Consider the following 9,117-nt stretch of genomic DNA (forward strand, 5'->3'; position numbering starts at 1 on the left):
TTTTTGAAGTGAAAATTTGCATCACTGGCATTATTTTGAAATTTATTTGCCTCAGTGCATGATTTTTCGTCATTTTTTGAGGTTATGGCTCAACCATGATGTCATGGGTGATTTTTGATACCGAATTTGAATTCAGCGCCCCAAAATCCATAGGAATACGTGTTTCTTATTACCAGATCCGCACACTTTTTTTGAGTGGCTGTGTAGTTAACAAATTAGAATCTTAAATTTGCTTGCATGCTCATTAGTTCGATATTTCTCCGTCTCTGACAGTTGAAAGTTATCAGGATCGATTGACACCTGATGCAAATTCAATTCTCTAAATAAAAATATAAAGCCTCTCCTTTTATCAAAAACTCGATTATAATCGTACTCGCCTATACCAACTCGAAAAAGAAAGTGAATGCTTCAACCTTTTCATGCTCAGAGCTTTTCTATAAAATTCAATTTTGAATAAAATGTTCCATTTTTATTGAATATTATACTCGTAATCCAATATTTAATCTCCGAGAAGAATATTCTGCATGCTGAAAAAGCTCAGAAAAATATCTAAGAATGAAAGGGTTGAACAAAAATCGAATGTACATATTAAACAAGTTTTGTACTATACGAAAAATTAATTAACTAATTAATAAAAATGAATGAATCGGGTCTTTGTAATGCCGACTCAATCATCTATCAGTATTTCGAAAAAAACGTAATTGTAATTTTGCAAAGCATTTTGCGGTGCGCTTTCTTATGAGGAGTTGACTCCAATTTTAAGAGTTAAAAATCTACCAACTAATGTAATTTTATGCTGCAGCATCCGTTGTTACGATAATTAAAATTAATATAAAAAATAGAACTAATTTTAGAACTACGCCACAACTCGAACGTTAAAATTAAATAAAAATAAGCCAGCGCAGGAGGCTCTCATCGCAGGCTCTTAATTAAGAAGTACACTCAACTCCCGATATAAAAACAGTTTCGGGCATGGCTTTCAGTGACCTTGATCTTAAATTGGAAAAATCCAAATGTAAACATAAGAGGCCCCGTGAATCGTTTTTGTTGTATTTGGACGCATGACGCCACCTGATGCGACTAACGTGCTGAGAGTGCGGCCCTCAAGCTGTTTGTCACGCTTGGCCATTAGTTCTAGGAATATCGTGAACCGAGGCTCTTATATCGAGAATTGAGTGTATAATTTATTTTGCTTTAATGCATTTTTCGAAATCAAGTGCCCTCAATATCATAATATTTTCTCATCGAGCCTGCGTTGAGATACTTTTTTAGTTAATAATTAGGAATAATGTAGGGGTAAGTTCCGCCTGTGAATATTATAAATTTTATTGAGATTGATATATTTATGAAATTGTTACGATTTTTGTACTTGGGTGCTGTGGCACAGTGGTTCTCTATAGAATTCCACGTTATAATGTAGATACAATATTTAAGTTAATTCTTCGATGGGCTTTAACGCGTGATCTTCCTTTCTTAAAACGACACACGATTCCAATTTGCATATTGTATCATAAAATTATTCAGACATTTGTCTAGTGGTATAAAAATATTTTTGGATTATTTTAAAGTGTGATACTAGTTTCTTTTAACTAGTTACTTTTTTGGTAACGAAAGTAGTAACGAAGTTACTTTTGTACGTAAGTAAGGAATTGGTAACTATATACACTTTTTCAGTAGCATTATCTATGAAAATTTTTACTTTCTTAATCAGTTTTGAAACATAATTCAGAAAACTATTTTATAATAATCAATCAATTTTGCAACTGCTTTTTCATTTTCACAAATCAATTTTTATTGGCTAATTTTCGAAATATTTTTTAGTATGGCGCGAATCATATTAAACTCGAGAAGGGACAGATTTAATTACGAAGTTTTCCAAAAATCATTGCTGCTAGAAATAAACAAATTATACACAGGGCTGCCACAGGCTAATTTATTTGAAATAAGTGAAAAAAATTACAGGTTGAAACCGAAAAAGTTACCAAAAGCGACGAATTCAGGATAAATTCGGAAAGTTAAAAAACCGATGAATTAACAAAAATTTTAATGAATTTAAAGGGGGTGAGAAGAGTTAAATGAAATTAATTCAAACACAAGCTGAATTAAAAAAAATTGAAGTGAAATGGAAAAAAGTCTAAAATATTCTACTGGTTTCAGTAAAACTGGAATTTATAAGAAATTTATAAGAAATTTATAAGAATTCAAAGCAATTTAAAGTAATTAGAGGATATTCATAAGCATTCGAGGTATGTGTTAACAAATTCAGGATAAATTTAGAAAATAAGACAATAAACTATAATTTAACTTATTATATGAGTGAACTGCAAAAATCCAAAATATTCCACGGATTTTAGGTAAATTGAAGTCCGTGTAAGAGAATTTAAGATAATTCAAAATAATTTGATAAAGTGCCTAAGAATTTAAAGAGAACTTTAAGAAATCTTAAAAGAAATTTTTAAATCCATTTAATGGAATAAATTTGAGTGAGTTAAGAAGAATACAATTCCATTCAAAATTTTTCAACGAGAGTTGAAAAAATCAAGAGAATTCTAAAGAAATTAAAACAACTAAAAATAATTCAGGATAAATTAGTTATTAAAAAAAAGTAAATTGAGTAAAAAAAATTGAATCGAAAATATTCCACTAATTCCTTTAAATTTGGAGTCAATTTAATGTAATTCAAGGAGTTTGATGAAATTCATAAGAATTTAAATGAACATATTTTAACATATTTGCAAAATAAAAAAATGTTCATCGAATTGTGTAAAATGGGAGTGAACAGAATTCAGGGCGAATTGAAAAGAATTTAAATAACTTGAAAAAAGTAAACAAAAGAAACTATTGAATTAAATAAAATTTCAGTGAATTTAGATAAATTGAAGGGGAATTAGAAGAATTTGATAGGATTTATTAAAATTCGAGAGAATTATAAAAAAATGTTCAATGTATTCTTCTGATTTGAGCAAAACTGAAGTCAATTTAATGTAATTCAAGAGAATTCGATGGACTCTAACGAAATTTATAAGAATTTTAAAGAATTTAATTGAACAAAATTTTCGAAATGCAAAATTTTCCATCGAATTAAGTAAGATAGGAGTGATCTTTATTTAGGCCGAATTCAACAGAATTCATGTGATTTAAAATTTGTTTTTAAACTTCCAACAAATGAAGTAAAATTCGAGTGAATGTAGAGGAATTCAAGGAAAATGATAAGTATTCATTGGAAGTTACGAGAATTTTAAAGATTTTAAAATATTTCAGGATAAATTAATAAGCAGTCAGGGTGAATTCCGAAGTAATTAAAATTAATTGAGAAAATACCTCAAATATTCCACTAATTTGAGTAAAATCGATTTTAATTTAAGAGGTTTTAAGGGAATTCAAGAGAACTCGAAAAAAATTAATGTGAAATAAAGATGAATAAAAAAATTTAAGTGAATTGAACAAAAATTTTTTAATTGAAAAAATACTATTTAATTTCGATGTATGGGAGTGAATACAATTAGTGAATAAAAATCTGTTAAGATCCATTAGAATTCAAAGTTAATTCAAAACTCTTCAGAGTGAATTGAAAAAAATTTGATTCAATAAAGATCTATTGATTTCAATGGATCTTAAGGGAATTTCGAAGAGATTGTGGCAAACAAAAGAGAATCCAGAGGAATGAAAAAAATGCAATTTAATTTATTGAAAGAAATGACTAAATTGATCTTTTAATTTCAAAAAGTAACTATAGTGACATTATCTTTAAAAAGTTACTTAGTGGCAGCCCCGAATGCAGATAGAACTAAGCGTTACTTATTTTTCTTAATATATATTTTTAAACTACAAAAGTAACTAAAAAACAACGACAGTTACTGTTTTTCAAAAGTAACTAAGAAAAAGTTACATTTTTATACGGTAAAAAATGTTAACTCATTTTAAAAAGTAATTTGCCCATCACTGGTGTGATATTGTGGCACGGAATTTAAGAATCTCTAACGTGAGTTTAATTTTAAATCTTAAAAGTTTAACTTGCAAAATTTGGATCGGTTAGTCGTTTTAAAAAAAGTAAATTTTACGTCGCAGTCCAATACATCTAGAATGGTTGTGAATCCTTACTCAGCCTTACTCGCGGAGTCTGCAATCAAAGGAGAAAAGGGTTCTCAAAAATGCGAGATACTTTTCTGATTTTCGGACTCCATGTTTTGGCACTCATTCCCTCAAAGGCTTGCTAAATATTAATACCGATTACGGTTTTCTTGAAGAAAAAGCGCCTTATATAGTCTTTTTATCGCATTTTCATAATTCTGTAGAACCTTCGAATACTGGAAAAGGCCGTTTTCTCTTGCACTTTGTCATTTGAAATGTTTGCTCAAACGATCCAACTGTTTTCCCTGAATTTTCGCGAATGAATACAAAACACTGAAATGTTTAGATTTTGTTGAGATTTTTCGAAAATTTTAGTCGCTATTGTTGCTGAATTTGGATTGTTGACGATTTATAATATATCATATCTAGTAAAAAAATGTGTTCAAGTTTGAAAACGTATACGAAAAAATCAATTTTTGGCCAACCAAATATTTTCGTGGCACGAAATGTTTCCTGCCAGCGTTTTTCAGATTGTAATATATGTAATAAATTGTAGAAATTTTATTTTCTATATAAATTTCATGTTTAACGTCGACAATCCAAAATAAGAAAAACGTATGTAAAAAATACATATGATTTTAGTGCCAAGATGTTCTGTTTGTTCCGTTGGGCATAGAATTTGATCAGACAGAGAAAATTATACAATTTTAGTTTTAGGAGGCTGATTTCTTGAACGCGAATTGTAAAAATGATGTAAACCTTGCGCCAAAAGAATGTGATTTTTTTTAGATATTGCCTATTTTAAATCACAATGAATGACTTGGTACAGAAAGTGGAATACACGAGTAACGCGTATGAATATTCATTGCTGAAAAATTGAATCGATGGACGCATACCACAATTAAAAGTCGAAGATTATATAAAGTATTTTCCGATTTTTCGATTCTCTCAAGATCGGTTCTTTCATGCAAGGAACTGACGATCATACATATATAAATAAATAATTAATTAATAAACGATTATTTTTCGCAAACGCTTCCCTGTAATTTAATACTGATACTGAGATTTCACCGAATCAAGAAAAAAATGTTCACTGCTTCGTACGTCCAACTATACGTATCTCTCGAAAAATGTATGTACGAACTTAATATCTTGTCTCGAATTCCTTCTATATGATATTGTAAATAATGCATTTTCAAATTTATTTAAAATACAACATTTTTCTGTTAGATTTGAGCTTTGCAAAAACATTGATTTTTTGAATTTCTTCTTATAATGCAATGTTTTACCGGATTAATGTGTATTTTACTTGAAGAAGTTCAGAAAATGTAAGTTCTGCTGTCATCATTTGTTTAACCCTATCCAATTATTAAGAAGCACCTGGCGCCATTTTCGATAATTTGTCAGAAGTATCGCAATCTGGAAACCACTGTCATCTAGAAAACCGCGTTCATTATTATATGAACACAAAAATTCATTTCTAACAAAACACATGAATCTTCAACTAGATTTTGAATCCTTAAAGGAATTTTCCACATAACAGTTCAAATTTAAACCAAATGAATGACTTGTATTTTACCACAAAAGACAAACTTTCAGCAAAATACAGACATTTTTAATTGAAGTAAAAATGTTTAACCAAATACAGAATACTTCAATATTCACATCAAAAAATTGATTTAGAACCACAAAAATTCAACAAACTCGTTAAAATTGAAACAAAAAAGGTCAAATAAAATAGTTATATTGAGACAAAAATCCTTGAAACAATGTAAAATTGACAGGAGGATTCGACCAAGAACTGATTTAGATACCCTTTACATTCTAGACGTTTCCGTCCTTTTTCTAGAATATATTCATCTTGAAAAATAATAATTTTTAATAGAACTATCGAAAATTAACCGATTTTTGTAAGTTTTGGTTTTAAAAGTTATGATTTAAATGTAAATAATGCAACAAAAATATAGAACAATGTTTATATTGAATTTTTCACAGTTCCATCATGCACATAAATATTACATTCATCCTTTTATTGATCTTTAAAAATAAATTTTTGATATAAAAAAAAAGATAATGCTGGAGTATGTACAGAGTTTTTTCTAAAAAAAGGTCTAGTGTAAAAGTGGTGACAAAACAAAACATAAATCTAAAATTATTTCCAGAGGAATCTACAAACAAATACAGTAAATTACAAAAAATACAGGAAAGTACCACTTTTTTATATTATATAGACGAATTTTTCACTTTTTTCTATTTGTTTTTACATTGTTGTATTTTATTGTAGTTTTGACCTGGGATGACAAATACATAATATTATTATAGATGATCGCTATTACAAAAAGAGCTTCTATTTTCAAACATTAAAGAAATAGTAGAATATTAACAGACAATAATGAATAATCTTTATACAAAACATTAGGAAAGAACTGATCACGGTTAAACAATTTTCACGTAAAAAATTAAAGCTTTTAACACTTTTACATTGAAATATTTGTTATTAAAAGCCGTTAAACTGCAAAATTTTAAATCTGATACATCGCATACATTTTAAAGATTATATAATTCAAACAATTTTAGGCTAGAAACATTACTTTATACATTTAAGTTTGTTTAATCTGTTCAAACATTCTCTTAAAAATTTATTTAGAAAAAATCATTTAAAAATATTCTAAGAATCTAATAATAATTTTATTATCTTGGAACTCGAAATTTTTCTACAATTTTTTTTTTAAATCCTGCAAAAGTAAAAAATACCATAAAATCGTCCAGCTTCTTTACTGAACATTTTGGAAATCTTATTGAATATATTTTTAAGATTAATCGTTCAGTTTAAAAATTATAGTTAGTTTTTCTAGGAATTTGGATACAAATTTCTTATTTATTTAAATCCTTTAAAAACACTTAGAAAAGCTTATAAATTTTTTATTCGAAATGTTCCAAAATCGACAATGTCTTTTGAATGTTTTGAACTTTTTTAAAGTTTTAAATTAATTTGGGATCTTTTCGAAATGTCTAAGGGGCATTCCACACAATATTTACCACCTATTTTTCACGTGAAATATTTTGTTCTTGTTTAACACTCAAAAATACCTTTTTTCAATTGATTATATTGCAATATTAAACAAAGATATGAAAATTCATACGGAGGATAAAATGTGGGCCTTTTCCTCAACTTTCGATTAAAGTATAATAAAATCCACTTAAATTATTTATTTAATAATACAAATCAAATATTTATAATTAAACGTGAGGTTCTTCGCTTGGGGTGATTGCTAGAGAGATTGATCAGCAACCTGGCTCGGAGCAGTGTTGCGGTACGAACGTGTTATTTACTTAAATAGCACGAGAATTCTAGATCAATCTGAGAAATCTCTATCCCTTCCACGCGCTACTCCTTACCCCTACCGAATGAGTCACGCCTACCCCGAAAGGGAAATGGCTTAATGGTGTAACAATAATAAAAACCGATTTTTTGAATTTGGATTTGTTTTTTATTTTATTTTAAAGAGTGGACAAAACGTTTTTCTCGATCTGGTAAAAATTTTGGAATGGGTAGTCAAATACTTTCGAAGCAATGAATTTTTGAATAGAAATAAAGTATGAATATGTTAAATTAACAACATAAAAATATACGAATGTGCAAGTGGATGGTTGTGTTTTACTTATCGTGTAGGCAATCGAGTCCCAGTCTGAGCGAATCGCAGTGCGGTACACTTCGCGCGCGCGGGTCCCTATTTAAAAATTCATTGCTTCAAATTTTTATTTTTTATTTATATCTTTCGTATGAATTTTCACATCTTTATTTAATATTGCAGTATAAGCAATTGAAAAAGGAACTTTTTTATGAATAAACAATTTTTTTTAATTTCCTCGAAAAATTTGCTTGTCATATTCAAATAAAAAAAATACGTATCGAATGTTTTTGAGTGTTAAACAAAACAAAATATTGATAGCAAATATTGTGTGAAATGCCCCCTAAATATATTTTAAACCTACTCGATTAATTTATATATTAATAACTGTGCCACAGTCATTTATTATTCAAAACAGTTTTTTAATAAATATATATAGAAATGTTCTCTAAAAATGAATGTTCAATTTGTTAAATATTTTTCAAATTGATCATTGTTGAGTTTTTATTTATGAATCAAAATTAAATAATTTCACTCACATATTCAAAATCTGTTAAATAAAAGAACCAAAATTGGTACGTTGAATGTTATAATTTAACACTCTGGAATATTAAGGATGCAAGGCCTTCTATTTTAAATAATAAAATAATAATAAAATACAAAATATACAATATATACATAATAATCAAATAATAAAAATAATGTTCGACGTGATTCACTATAATAGAAAAAGTTCTAGGGAAAAGTGTAATATTTTTTCTAAATTGTAGTTTCTTGAAGAAACTTGTGCGACATAATTTTAAGTACAGTTTCCCAATATTAAACTTTTGTAAAGCCTTGTGTTATTTATAAAGATTTGTAATTTTATACAATGATTTACGTAAACTTTCAAGTTTTATTTTTATGACGTCAAACATCCGAATTAAAAAATTTTTAAAGCTGTAGAAACTTATACTTTATTGTTATTTTTTGTAATTTTCTACAAGAAAATACAAATAATTAGCTATTCGTATTTAACTGTATTTTTTTGTTAAATTTTGTACATTTTAAAAAAAATTCATGTTTCAACCAAAAATAACGATTGAACAAATGTTTTACCCGAATTTATAAATAATTTTAATTAATAAATAATTTTAGAGCTATTCCAATTAAAATCAGGCTAAATTCCAAGGAAAGTAAAGCTCAGAGTGTCATAATGATTTGGTATTTGGATATAGGTATATAATTCGATGGTAACAATAAAGCAAGCCGTATTACACAGTTCATCATTTTACATTTGATTTTTTAAATTAGAAAATTAATTATTTTATTTTTAGTTCAAAATGAATCTTTTTCAGATGAAAATTCAACTATTTGGTTGAGAATTCATGTATTTTGTTAAAAAATCATCTGTGTTAAAAATTCATTATTTTGG

The sequence above is a fragment of the Belonocnema kinseyi genome, chromosome 3 (genome assembly GCF_010883055.1).
Source record: "Belonocnema kinseyi isolate 2016_QV_RU_SX_M_011 chromosome 3, B_treatae_v1, whole genome shotgun sequence".
In the NCBI taxonomy this organism is placed as follows: Eukaryota; Metazoa; Arthropoda; class Insecta; order Hymenoptera; family Cynipidae; genus Belonocnema; species Belonocnema kinseyi.